General features: G+C 51.2%; 1 pseudogene; it reads right to left on the bottom strand.

Moving 5' to 3' along the window:
* Positions 1-427: 427 nt before the first annotated feature.
* Positions 428-1,804, bottom strand: LOC142258892 (uncharacterized; annotated as a pseudogene).
* Positions 1,805-13,530: the final 11,726 nt, after the last annotated feature.

Below are 13,530 nucleotides of genomic sequence, written 5' to 3'. Positions count from 1 at the left end.
GATGTTTCCACAAAGAAGGACTGGATCGTAGATGGAAATAGTAATTTGTAACATGAACATGTTTATTATTGTAGTATAGAGAAGTCACAGACATTGTTCAGACATGGACATTGTGCGCTGAAAGTAACTGTAATGAATGGCAGATCACTGAGATTGGGAGTTAGGAAGAAGAGGGAGGTGGAATGTTGGGTATTTTTTTATTTTTTTTGGGGGGGGGGAGCGGGAAGAATCGCAATACTCTGATCCATATAGTGAATATATAAATATATAACAATGTGAAATGTTCAATGCACATGGAATATTGCTTTTTATTTGATTTTTAGAAAACAGACGTCTATTAGTAACTGTATATAATATAATTCTAATGTACTTTTCTAACGTGCTTTCGCTTTCTCGTTTACTTGCCTTTACTTTGACTGTCTCTCTCATGTTTTATTTTGGTCAGTTTGTCAAATCTATATTTTCTCCCCATGTTTATTTTTCTTAGTGGTAAACAAATTATAATTTAAATAAAACATTTCTCACCTTCTAGGTATGATGGCTTCTGCCCTTGTGTTTTCTGATGTTTAAAAAGATGCCATTTGTGTGTAAAATATTCCTCTCATTCTAAACATATCAAGGGTTTCTCCCCTCTGTGAATTCTTTGGTGCTTAGTAAGACTTGATTTCTCTGCAAAACATTGCCCACATTATGAACATGAAAAAGGCTTCTCCCCTATGTGAGTTCTCTGATGTTTAACAAGATGCCGTTTTTGGTTAAAACATTTCCCACATTCTGAACATGAAAAAGGCTTCACTCCTGTGTGAGTTCTCTGGTGTTTAACAAGACTTGGCCTATATGGAAAACATCGCCCACATTCTGAACATGAGAAAGGCTTCTCCCCTGTGTGAGTTCTCTGGTGTGTAAGAAGACGACTTTTGTGCCTAAAACATTTCCCACATTCTGAACATGAAAAAGGCTTCTCCCCTGTGTGAGTTCTCTGATGTGTAAGAAGATGGCATTTTTCTTTAAAACATTTCCCACATTCTGAACATGAAAAAGGCTTCTCCCCTGTGTGAGTTCTCTGGTGTGAAAAAAGACGACTTTTGTGCCTAAAACATTTCCCACATTCTGAACATGAAAAAGGCTTCTCCCCTGTGTGAGTTCTCTGATGTGTAAGAAGATGGCATTTTTGGTTAAAACAATTCCCACATTCTGAACATGAAAAAGGCTTCTCCCCTGTGTGAGTTCTCTGATGTGTAAGAAGATGGCATTCGTGCTTAAAACATTTCCCACATTCTGAACATGAATACGTCTTCTCCTCTGTGTGAGCTATCTGGTAGCTAATAGACTCTGAAGAAATTCTTTTTTCGCCTGTGTGAATTTTTTTGGAGATTTTTCGATACTCTGTAGTTGAAAATTGCTTCTTTCCTGTAAGAACACTTTGATTTTGAATGCCTCTTTTGTGACATTTATTTTTTTTAATAGTCTGTGATGAATTAGAGGGTAAGACTTCTTTAATAGAATCAGATGATAGACCTTTGCTTTGAAGAGATGATGATATATCTGGAATAGTTGCATTCACTTCAGTTATATCTTGTGTGTTATCAAGGCCATCTGATTTTAATACTGAAGATGTCAGTTGTGCCTCTAATCTTCTGGTACAGTCATCTGCCAAGAATAAAAATTGATTGTAATAATATATTAAAGTTAAAGGATATAATTTATAAAATAGCTTGTTTTGCTTTACTAGCGTCTCCGCACTGTCCTGCACCCTTTCCCCGGCGGGGACTCCAGCACACTTACTGTCCCATACACCCAACATTGGCTTCCATGTCCCCAGTCCCTTCCACTGTCTCCCAGGACCTGCGCACACCACTCAGAGCTCCTGGGAGTCAGATAAGGGAGCTGAAAGGCACTATGTATTTAAGGCATCCTCCCATGGGAGGTGCCTGGGTAATGTGGTCTATCCTTAAAGACATGTTGCTAGTTGTCGGGTCCAGTTCCACTTCCTGAGTGTTATGCTGTGTGCGCGAATACGTGTATTTCTCCTAGTATCTGTGGACCTGCTGCATCTATCTTTACCAGTTGTGCCTGCTAGACCTGTAATGACTGTCAGTATCCTATACCCGATCCTTGGGGCCAATTTTTGCAGTACCGGGACTCCCCAGAGTAGCACCAGGTGGATACCTTACAGCACAAGCCTATTCTCACCATCAGAAGCTCTAGTGAAGACGAAGTAGTCGCTTAATTATGCCCTTCTTGGTTTAACCAGTGCTGTGACCCGGTGGGTCCACTCCCATTCGCAACTGCGAGCAAAACATAGCTAAAGAAATTGACAGTTCCATAAATTGTAATTATTTACTAAAACAAAAACCGTTTACAATCTAAATCTCAGAGTAGAAACCAGGAGCCCAAGATGTTCACCTCTTTCTTCTTTTGCCTCAAATATGTTGGAATAATAAGCCATCAAATAATATTTTGAAGGAAAAAAAATATTCTGAACTGCTTCTCCATCAGTGGAAAAATGGAAGTTTCCACAATAGTTGTTAATGAAAGACTCTTGATTATAAAGAGATATGGCTTCTGTAGAATCAAAATAGTCATTTACACTAAAGCAGAATACGGTAAATGCTATTTATTGACTATATGTTGTGGTGTCACTTTGTTTTAAGAGCATCAAATGCAATGTTTCATCACTTCTAATTCTTTTACATTTTTGGTGAACTTCACAGGGTTTTTTTAATAAATGCAAAACAAATCAACCTCACATTACAGCTAAGATAAAGTAGAATATGCCACAGAAAAAAATCTCAGAAACACTGGGATCAGATTCAGCATTACAAAGGTGTTATCATGTAAAGTGACAGATGTCAGATTGGAGAAATGGGGCCTGGATAGGAGCAGAAAACTGGCTGCAGTGGAAAGCCATGAAATAAGAGCGGCTTTGGTAATAACTACTATAGAGAAAACTGTGACTATAGACAATAACACATCTACTAAAATGACCGCCCTCCACCCCGACAGCCTTCACCGTCAGTGATTTAGTAACTAGAGGTGACACATCCGAAGTAATTACAGTATGTGGCTCGGGGGCTCTCGGCAATCCAAACTATTGTAGGGGCCAATATCTTCTGTCAGATGAGTTTCTTGAAGAAATATTAGACATTTACTTTCTGCCTCTCGGACAAGTATCCTTTTAATTTCTAATTAAATTTTGGAAATCATGTGGGTGGGCTGCCCAGCCTCCATGTACCCACTGTGGGAAAATCCTAACCTCCCTCATATATCACAGTTACCCTGTGCCAAACTTTGGATAAAAACAACCCAATGAGCACATTCATCAGAAGGGAGAAAAGGAAGATCCATCACTAAGATAATAATAATGCGTTTTATTTCTATAGCGCCAACATATTCCGCAGCACGTTACAATTCAGAGGGGACATGTACAGACAATATGAAACAATACAAAATAACTAAATTAAGATACCAAGAGGAGTGAGGGCCCTCCTCGTAAGCTTACAGTCTATGAGGAAATAGGGGAGACACAAAAGGGGAATCGTGGGGAGAAAAGCTTGTTATATATGGTCCAGCCATCGATTTAAAGGGAACCTGTCAGCAGAAATTTCCCCTAAAACCTAACAGATTCCCCCTCTGCAGCTCCTGGGCTGCATTCTAGAAAGGTCCCTGTTATTTTTGTGCCCCCTTTCTGACCAAAAAAAAGAGTTTATAAAGAGGTACCTTTTTGGCTTCGGATTCTATGTGACACGGGGGCGGGCAGCCTGATGGCCGTTATTCTGCCTCCTGGTCCTGTATGCCGCCCCCATCGCTGATTTCCATACTTTTGGACGCCGCCCACTGCTCCAGCCATCCCCGCGCATGCCCAGTGCCAGTCTCACGGGACTGAGCAGTGTGACCGCTGGTGACGTGTGCGCAGACAAGTGATTATGGGCGGGACTGTGACTGTTATCAGCAAGTACCCGCCCATAATCTCGTGACCGCGCAAACCTCTCCAGCGGTCACACTGTGCTCAGTGTAGATGCTAGACTGTATGGGCTGCTTCCAGGGATGACGTCCCTTTGTCACGTGATAGGGGCGTGTTCAAAATACTATCACGTGACAAAGGGACGTCATCCCTGGAAGCAGCCCATACAGTCTAGCATCTACACTGAGCACAGTGTGACCGCTGGAGAGGTTTGCGCGGTCACGAGATTATGGGCGGGTACTTGCTGATAACAGTCACAGTCCCACCCATAATCACTTCTCTGCGCACACGTCACCAGCGGTCACACTGCTCAGTCCCGTGAGACTGGCACTGGGCATGCGCGGGGATGGCTGGAGCAGTGGGCGGCGTCCAAAAGTATGGAAATCAGCGATGGGGGCGGCATACAGGACCAGGAGGCAGAATAACGGCCATCAGGCTGCCCGCCCCCGTGTCACATTTATAGAATCCGAAGCCAAAAAGGTACCTCTTTGTAAACTCTTTTTTTTGGTCAGAAAGGGGGCACAAAAATAACAGGGACCTTTCTAGAATGCAGCCCAGGAGCTGCAGAGGGGGAATCTGTTAGGTTTTAGGGGAAATTTCTGCTGACAGGTTCCCTTTAATAGGGTATTCAAAAGCAGCTGCATGAACCCGTCGGTGAGAATTTATACAGGTACAGGGAACGAGAACTGGAAGTAAATTTTTTGTAGGGCAGAAAGGGACTAGATTAGATCAGGGCAGTGAGTTGATAGACTAGTCTAAAGAAATGCGTTTTTAGGGCCCGCTTAAAAGGTGTGGATGTTGGGAAATAATCGGATTTCTCTTGGTAGTGTGTTCCAGAGCATAGGCGCAGCTCGTGAGAAATCTTGAAGACGGGAGTGGGAGGTTCGAATTGTTAAGGATGTCAGTCTTAAGTCATTAGCAGAGCGGAGGGCACGGGTGGGGTGATAGACAGAGATGAGGGAGGAGATGTTGGGTGGTGCGGAACCGTGGAGAGCTTTGTAAGTGAGAGTGATGTTTATATTGGATTCTGTAACGGATAGGCAACAAGTGCAATGACTGGCACAGAGCAGAGGCATCAGTGAAGCGGTTGCAGAGGAAAATAATCCTGGCTGCGGCATTCAGAATGGATTGGAGGGGAGAGTTTAGTAACAGGGAAACCAATTAGTAAAGAGTTACAATAATCCAGGTGAGAATGAATGAGAGCGACAGTAAGAGTTTTTGCAGAGTCAACGGTAAGAAAAGGTCAAATTCTTGAGATGTTTTTGAGGTGGAAGTGACAAGAACGAGCAAGTGAACGAATGTGGGGATGCAGAGATTTTTGGAAGATGGAGTCATTGCTCTCAGTGGGAGAAACAATAAGAATCTTGTAGTTATGATACTTATTAATGGAGAACAAAAATAAAATAAATGATGTTACAAAGCAAGCTTTCCAGACTGCTGAGGTCTCTTCATCAACTACAAGATTATTCTTTTGTTTTTCCCACTGAGAGCAATCAATCTTTATTCACCTGGTGAACACGGCACCAAACTTAGGGGTGCTTTACACGTTGCGACATCGCTACCAATATATTGTCGGAGTCACGTCGTTAGTGACGGACATCCGGCGCCGGTAGCGTCATCGCAATGTGTAAAGCCTAGGTGCAACGATGAACGAACGCAAAAGTGACAAAAATCGCAGATTTGTGTCACGTCGTTCATTTTCATAATGTTGCTCCTGCTGCAGATACGATGTTGTTTGTCGTTCCTGCGGCACCACACATCGCTGTGTGTGAAGCCGCAGGAACGACAAACATCTCTGCGTCCACCAGCAATGCGGAAGGAAGGAGGTGGGCGGGATGTTACGTCCCGCTCATCTCCGCCCCTCCGCTGCTATTGGCCGGCCGTTTGGTGACGTCGCTGTGACGCCAAACGCACCTCCTTCTTGAAGGAGGGATTGTTCGGCAGTCACAGCGACGTCACCGACTAGGTATGTGCGTGTGAAGCTGCCGTAGCGATAATGTTCGCTACGGCAGCAAACACCATATATCGCATGTATGATGGGGGCGTGTGCTATCGCGCTCGACATTGCTAGCCAATGCTAGCGATGTCGCAGAGTGTAAAGCCCGCCTAAGAATCTAGGAGGTCACCAGCATCATTACCCTCCGCTTTCTCTTAGGGGTCCATCATACAGATTAGATTTTTCTTCCCATGATTTTCTAAGTTGTCTGCACATTCTACATACGCTGTCATTTGGCTGTACAGACTAGAGATCTGGGCAGATAAGGGTCAATGTCTTCTAATTTCAGAGGATAGGATGGATCCTACCGGTAAGATTTTGGCTGATACAGATCTCACTCCAACAGAAGGGCGTCCAATGCCCAAAATAATGGGGACAGTTTTGGGTGGAGCAGCATGTGGTGGTCTCGCAGCAGAATGGTGAGCATTTGATATGGCTGGACTACAACCCTGATAAAGCAGCCACAGCCGGTGACTGAGAAGAATCTGTGACTTCTCTGCATTTAGTGGTCACTACTCACCTGGGCGGTTATCTGTAGGAATCTCCTCTTTACTCCGCTCATCACCCCTCACATATGTCTCTGTAGTATTAATATGGGGCAGATCTTCACCCTGAAACAAATATTGTAAAAGTCACAGTCAGATGGAGAAGTCCCATCTATGATCAGCTCTAATCCTGCCATCTCCACCGCTCTCATTACACAAGTATAACACATATAATACTGGAGGATAAAACAAGACTGAGCACAAGACCTTCACAGCCGTCTACACATCATAGGGAGATTTCATGGCACCTTCTCTCCATCTACCTGATGATCCTGAGGAACATCGGGGTCTTCTTGTTTACAGTCCTGTGGGAGAAGAGGACGGGGACATCTCTCTGGTGTTGTCCTCTTACTGGATAGAACTGGAGGAGACACATACAGGGACTGAATTCATTCCTTACATACAGATAATTATAGGCCGTGTGTATTTAGTCCTGTCTATTACCTGGTGATGTGAGGGGCTGGGGAACCTCCATCATGACGTCCTTGTACAGATCTTTGTGTCCTTCTAAATACTCCCACTCCTCCATGGAGAAATAGATGGTGACGTCCTGACACCTTATAGGAACCTGACACATACAATGATACCGTCACCCCCCGATCCCTTCATAGCGTTACTGTATAATGTCCCAGCATTCCCAGCAGTGTCACCTCTCCAGTCAGCAGCTCAATCATCTTGTAGGTGAGTTCTAGGATCTTCTGGTCATTGATGTCCTCATGTATCGGGGGGTGAGGTGGAGGCCCCGTGATTGGGCTCAGGGGTCTTCCCCATCCCTCAGACACAGGGGCCTGACAGCGCTCAGTAGAGGTCTTCTTCACTACTGTGTAATCCTGGTTATGGAGAGACACAGTAATAAATCTCACTCCAGACATTTCCAGAGTCCTCACCTCTCCAGTTCTGTCCATCTGTTATTCCCATAGATAAGAATGATGTAATGTGACGTCATCAGAATCTCTCACCTCTCCAGTAAGCCGGAAGAGGATCTCTAGGGTGAGGTGTAATATCCTCTCCGCCATCTTGTCCCTGTCCATATCCATCCTTCACGGGGCAATCAGGAGAATTCTCTTCTATAGAAGATCTCCACTGAGAGGATCCGATATTGTAGGGACCTGAATGGGGAGAAGATGACGATGTAACATCATAAAGAATCCGCTGTAATAATACAATTACTGGAGATAATAAGGGGAAACATATAATGAGAACATTGTGGGGAACATTATACTGTGGGCGGCAGAAAGGGGCCGAGGACCGAGGGCAGAAAGGGGCCGAGGACCGAGGGCAGAAAGGGGCCAAGGACTGAGGGCAGAAAGGGGCCGAGGACCGAGGGCAGAGAGGGGCCGAGAACTGAGGGCAGAAAGGGGCGAGGACTGAGGGCAGAAAGGGGCCGAGGACCAAGGGCAGAAAGGGGCCGAGGACCGAGGGCAGAAAGGGGCTGAGGACTGAGGGCAGAAAGGGGCCTAGGACTGAGGGCAGAAAGGGGCTGAGGACTGAGGGCAGACGGGTTTCCTCACTTCCGGCCTCTTATAGTTGGGGCGTTTGTATCTATCAGAGGAAAAGGAACAAAACCGCACGATTCATAAAAATCAGCGAGAGAAAAACACCAAGAACGTCTCAGAGCTGAAGGGGTTAATGCCAGCTGCGCCAGAATCTCCACACACCTCCACCTGCAGAGCCGCACACTAGATGGTAGATGCTAGAGTGTACAGGCTCCTTCCCGGCATGACGTCACTATTGTCACGTGTTAGGGGCGTGGTCTAATGTCACAATGCACGAGGAGACGCCATTTCCTCCTGCTTCTCGGCGTGTGTGGTCGCTGCTTCTCGGCATGTGTGGTCGCTGCTTCTGCTGCAGCCTCTACCTCAGGACCCCGCGCTATGGATGACTCTTTCCTGCACAGACCAAGGTCAGTGTCTTCATAGTTATAAACGGGAGATCTTTCATTACTGTGTGTGTAAGCTTCATGCTGTGTGCCTGTCCTGGAACTTTTTTGCAGGAGGCTCAGTGCTGCTGGGGTCAGGGGGGGTCGGTCCTCTGCTGGGGTCGGTGGCCAGTGCTGGGGTCAGGGGGGGGGGCGGTCCTCGGCTGGGGACGGTGGCCAGTGCTGGGGTCAGGGGGGGGCGGTCCTCTGCTGGGGACGGTGGCCAGTGCTGGGGTCAGGGGGGGGCGGTCCTCTGCTGGGGACGGTGGCCAGTGCTGGGGTCAGGGGGGGGGGTCGGTCCTCGGCTGGGGACGGTGGCCAGTGCTGGGGTCAGGGGGGGGGGTCGGTCCTCGGCTGGGGACGGTGGCCAGTGCTGGCGTCAGGGGGGGTCGGTCCTCTGCTGGGGACGGTGGCCAGTGCTGGCGTCAGGGGGGGTCGGTCCTCTGCTGGGGACGGTGGCCAGTGCTGGCGTCAGGGGGGGTCGGTCCTCTGCTGGGGACGGTGGCCAGTGCTGGCGTCAGGGGGGGTCGGTCCTCTGCTGGGGACGGTGGCCAGTGCTGGCGTCAGGGGGGGTCGGTCCTCTGCTGGGGACGGTGGCCAGTGCTGGCGTCAGGGGGGGTCGGTCCTCTGCTGGGGACGGTGGCCAGTGCTGGCGTCAGGGGGGGTCGGTCCTCTGCTGGGGACGGTGGCCAGTGCTGGCGTCAGGGGGGGTGGGAATTGTTGGGGGTAGGGGGGGAATCGGTGGTGGTGGGCGAGGGGGGGTTGAAATAGGGAGTTGGGATTGGGGATAGTTAGAAAAGAACCACGAACAATACTTACAGGATGGATCAGAACAGCAACAGGATCACAGAAGAGATTGCGGCAGATAAAGGGAGCATCGGTGGAAGTAAGACGGCGGAAGCTGGGAGAGGGCGCAGTGGATGCAGGAGCAGCAAAGGATGGGGGGACAGGGGGTAAGGGGAGGTGAAATTGGGGATAGTTACCTTACAGGATGGATCTAGGCAGCAGATGATGGAGGCAGTAGATCGGGGAAGGTGAGAGGTGAGGAGAGAGGGGGCAGCGGATCACGGGGGTGAGGAGAGAGGGGGGCAGCGGGATCGCGGGGGTGAGGAGAGAAGAGGCAGCGGATCGCGGGGTGAGGATGAGAAGGGGGCAGCGGATCGCGGGGGTGAGGAGAGAGGGGGCAGACGGATCGCGAGGGTGAGGGAGAGAGGGGGCAGCGGATCGCGAGGGGTGAGGAAGAGTGGGTGGCAGCGGATCGCGGGGGCGAGGAGAGGGGGGCAGCGGATCGCGAGAAGAGGGGGTGGCAGCGGGAGCGCGAGGAGAGAAGGGGGGGGGGCAGCGGATCGCGAGGAGAGGGGGGCGGGCAGCGGGATCGCGGAGGCACGAGGAGGGGGGCAGCCGGATCGCGAGGAGAGGGGGGCAGCGGATCGCGAGGAAGAGGGGGGGCATCGATCGCGGAGAGGGAGGGGGCAGCGGATCGCGAGGAGAGGGGGGGGCAGCGAGATCGCGAGGAGAGGGGGGGCAGCGGATCGCGAGGAGAGGGGGGGCAGCGGATCGCGGAGGAGAGGGGGGGGCAGGCGGGATCTGCGGGGGGGGCAGCGGATCGCGGAGGAAGAGGGGGGTCGGGACGCGGGGATGGGGGGGGCCGCGGGGGGGAGGGATGAGGGGGGGCAAGCGGATCGCGGAGGAGAGGGGGGGCAGCGGATCGCGGAGGAGAGGGGGGGCAGCGGATCGCGGGGGGGGCAGCGGATCGCGGGGGGCAGCGTATCGCGGAGGAGAGGGGGGGCAGCGTATCGCGGGGGGGCAGCGGATCGCGGGGGGGCAGCGGGGGCGAGGAGAGAGGGGGGGGCCAGCGGGTCACGAGGGGGTGAGGGGGGGGGCCAGCGGGTCACGAGGGGGTGAGGGGGGGGCCAGCGGATCACGGGGGTGAGGGGGGGGCCAGCGGATCACGGGGGCTTTTCGCCGGTTTGATATAGTACAATGGCAGCGCGGCAACTTCCGGGTCCCATGCTGTTGTGCCTGGAGCTTGTCGCCCTGCCATTGTACTATATACACTCACTGTACTGGCGTGCTCAGGACCGAGAAGTGAAGCTGAGGGGGGCGGTCACCGGCAACAGGTCCACGGTGATTGGAGAGACCAGCCTTGTGACCGATCTCTCCAATCAGAGCTGCTGGGGGAGGGTGATCCACCCAGCTCCAGCCAATGGCCAGTGCTACAGCTGCACTGACCATGGCTGGATTTCAATGTTTCAGCCATTTTCAATGGCTAAAACATTATAGTGGCTGTGATTGGCTGAGCGGTGTTCGTCAGCCAATCACAGCCTCCGTAGGTCCGGGGAGGAGGCACCACCCCTCCTAATGTCAGGCACAGGCCCTGGCCCTCTCCTTCCCAAATCTGCGGTGAACCGATCGCAGTCATTGGGGCTCCGGTGACTGTTATCTGCATGTGTGAACAGCGCTCTATGCAAGCATTCTGCACTCGTGATGCTTCCACTTTAGTGGGGGTTTAGCTGTATACTGCTAGAGTACTAGTTTTTGGCCAGGGCGATGTACACACTGCAGCCCATCTTGCTGTAAGTAATGGGTATTGCGTTCCAGAAAATGTTTGTAGACTGTAATAGGAGGTTAGGATTATTTTGGATGTCAGTCTTAGGTTATTAGTATAACGTAGTGCATGGGTAGGACAGAGATGGGGGAGGAGATGTAGGGCGTTACAGATCTGTGGAGACCACGAGTGGGTGATATGTAGCGCCCCTGAAGCCATCAGGAGCTACAGGGAACTGCATCTTTGCCAAAGATGTGGGTCCTACCCCAGGGGCCTAGAAACAAGTGCCGGTAACATCAAAACGTTCAATTTAATCCCTCTTTTACCCCCAAGAACTGGTGACTGGCTAGGGTTGGACCCAGTGGCCACTTAGAGGTGAAACCAATCCAGTCCAGTAGACTATGACCAGGGAGGAGGGGCCAGGGCAGTCAGTAAGTGGGCGTGAAAGAGCACGGATGCAGAGTACTGACGGGGAGTGTAGCGGTGACCTGAGGGCTCAGGCGTGTGGTTGCCAGTGGAGTACTCCCGGAACCATAGCAACGATGGAGAGCCCTAGGTCAGGAAAACGCTCCAGGCAGACCTGATAAAATCTGCACGGTGAGTAGACCATCAAGGACCTCACCGACCGTAAATTTCGGGATACAGTAGCAACAGGAGAACCGGGGAACAGGAACGAGGAACCGACCCCACAGGGTTCAAGCTACCTGTCATATGGACTAATACTGAATGACAGGAGGGGACCCCAGACGCTCCAAGCCACAGGGACCCACCAACCAGAGACAGGTGTAGGGGAAGTAAGCCACCAGGTCACCATACGGCACTGGGAACTAAGGGGACTAGTGGTGAGGACCAGCCGCCATCTGGTTGCCAGAAACACTGAGTGAAACAATTACACTGCAACCCCTCTGTGTGGTCTACCTTCTTTCTGCACCCCGGCGTCACTGGCAGACAAGTATTTTCCATTATTTATCCCCTGAGACCAGGCCCTACTTGCGGGGGGCTGCAACATCCTGGCTGTCATTAACCTCAGCCACAGTGAGAGACTGCAGCGGGCGGCTCCCTCTCTTATAGCCGCAACCCGCAAGTGGCGTCACGACAAACTATTATTCTTACTCCCTGTACATACCCCTTTTTAAAAGCGACCCCCTGGGGTCACAGAACTGGGTACTGGCTACTAGACCCGTGACACTTCCCCAGTTAAGCCAGGACCGAGTACCCCATAGCCCTGGGGGCGTGACAAACTGATGAGGATGAGATGTAGGTGGTGCAGATCTGTGGAGAGGATGGGTAGGGTGATGGACAGAGATGGGGAGGGGATGTAGGTGGTGCAGATCTGTGGAGAGGATGGGTAGGTGATGGACAGATGGGGGAGGGGATGATAGGGCGGTGCAGAACTGTGGAGAGGATGGGTAGGTGTATGGACAGATGGGGAGGGGATGTAGGTGGTGCAGATCTGTGGAGAGGATGGGTAAGGTGATGGACAGAGATGGGGGAAGGGGATGTAGGCGGTGCAGATCTGTGGAGAGGATGGGTAGGTGATGGACAGATGGGGGAGGGGGGATGTAGGGTGGTGCAGATCTGTGGAGAGGGATGGGTAGGTGATGGACAGATGGGGAGGGGATGTAGGTGGTGCAGATCTGTGGAGAGGATGGGTAGGTGATGGACAGAGATGGGGGAGGGGATGTAGGCGGTGCAGATCTGTGGAGAGGATGGGTAGGGTGATGGGACAGATGGGTGAGGGGGATGTAGGTGGTGCAGATCTTGTGGAGAGGATGGGTAGGTGAATGGACAGAGATGGGGAGGGGATGGTAGGCGGTGCAGATCTGGTGGAGAGGATGGGTAGGTGATGGGACAGATGGGGAGGGGATGTAGGTGGTGCAGATCTGTGGAGAGGATGGGTAGGTGATGGACAGAGATGGGGAGGGGGATGTAGGTGGTGCAGATCTGTGGAAGAGGGATGGGTAGGTGATGGACAGAGATGGGGAGGGGATGTAGGTGGTGCAGATCTGTGGAGAGGATGGGTAGGTGATGGACAGAGATGGGGAGGGGTGTAGGTGGTGCAGATCTGTGGAGAGGATGGGTAGGTGATGGACAGAGATGGGTGAGGGGATGTAGTGTGGTGCAGATCTGTGGAGAGGATGGGTAGGTGATGGACAGAGATGGGGAGGGGATGTAGGTGGTGCAGATCTGTGGAGAGGATGAGGTAGGTGATGGACAGAGATGGGGAGGGGATGTAGTGGTGGTGCAGATCTGTGGAGAGGAATGGGTAGGTGATGGGACAGAAGATGGGGAGGGGATGTAGGTGGTGCAGATCTGTGGAAGAGGGACAGGTAGGTGATGGACAGAGATGGGGAGGGGATGTAGGGTGGTGCAGATCTGTGGAGAGGACAGGGTAGGTGATGGACAGAGATGGGGAGGGGATGTAGGTGGTGCAGATCTGTGGAGAGGACTGGGTAGGTGATGGACAGAGATGGGGGAGGGGATGTAGGTGGTGGCAGATCTGTGGAAGGAGGACAGGTAGGTGATGGACAGAGAATGGGGGGGAGGGAGGATGTAGGG

The sequence above is a fragment of the Anomaloglossus baeobatrachus genome, assembly GCF_048569485.1.
Source record: "Anomaloglossus baeobatrachus isolate aAnoBae1 chromosome 5 unlocalized genomic scaffold, aAnoBae1.hap1 SUPER_5_unloc_16, whole genome shotgun sequence".
In the NCBI taxonomy this organism is placed as follows: domain Eukaryota; kingdom Metazoa; phylum Chordata; class Amphibia; order Anura; family Aromobatidae; genus Anomaloglossus; species Anomaloglossus baeobatrachus.
This window is presented reverse-complemented; position numbering and strand designations above follow the sequence as displayed.